The following is a 1,036-nucleotide window of genomic DNA, read 5'->3' as shown; positions in this document are numbered from 1 at the left end:
CCATCCATCCATCCATCCATCCATCCATCCATCCATCCATCCATCCATCCATCCATCCATCCATCCATCCATCCATCCATCCATCCATCCATCCAGTGGGTCCTCAGTGCCCACTGTCCTGCATGTTTAAGATGTTTTTCCTATCCAGGACAACTATTCATTACAAAACTGTGACATTTTACATTACAGAAAAAGTAAAATATCTAAAAGCGCTGTACCCTGACAAAGTCACATCTAAACAGTTTTTATTGCAACCGTGGCAAAGAAAGACCATTACTATTGCCACAGCCGAAGCGTCGCTTGCTAGCAACTTTGACTTTAGCATTCATGCTTTTGCTAAACAAGTTAACGCATAAAATGTAAGAGACACCATATTCAGCTTTTTCATAAGAATTTGCCATCTAAACCTTCTCTGCAGAGAATCATTGCTAATATGGCTATTCACAGACAAAAATTGCATTGAAAATGTCATTGAAATCCTAATGAACATTTAAAATCTAAATGAAAAGTTCTGCATTTTAAACAGTTGTCACTCTGTGTTAGCTGTTCATTGACAACTGTTAAACAATCTCTAATTCTTACAGTACAGAAACTTTATCCACATTTAGAATTAATTTAATTCTTTACCTTTATCACATTTTAGCATGTTTTCCACAAAACAGTTCACGTAAACATATCATCAGCCTTAGATTTTTCTGCTGTGGATTATGAATGATAACAGCTACTTGTAGTGAAAATGTTTAGCTACAGGATTTGTAACAAAGTAAAGCAGCAAATGTTCTTAGCGTTTAACCACTACTGAACATTACATTTACTATATTTAATACATACATTTTATATTTTCTCAAATTTCTTGACATACTGCAGCTTAACCTAGTATATAATACTATAATCATCCATGTTGATTATAAAGAAAAATAATTGCCTCAATGTACAAACAGGCCTGATTTGTGTACAATTACTATAAATGATGCATATTGGCAGAAAAGTTATTTTCAGACTGGGCTTTATTTACTGGAGGTTAATGAAATGGAAA

The sequence above is a fragment of the Poecilia reticulata genome, linkage group LG15 (assembly GCF_000633615.1).
Source record: "Poecilia reticulata strain Guanapo linkage group LG15, Guppy_female_1.0+MT, whole genome shotgun sequence".
Taxonomy (NCBI): domain Eukaryota; kingdom Metazoa; phylum Chordata; class Actinopteri; order Cyprinodontiformes; family Poeciliidae; genus Poecilia; species Poecilia reticulata.
Note: the sequence above shows the minus strand (reverse complement) of the source record.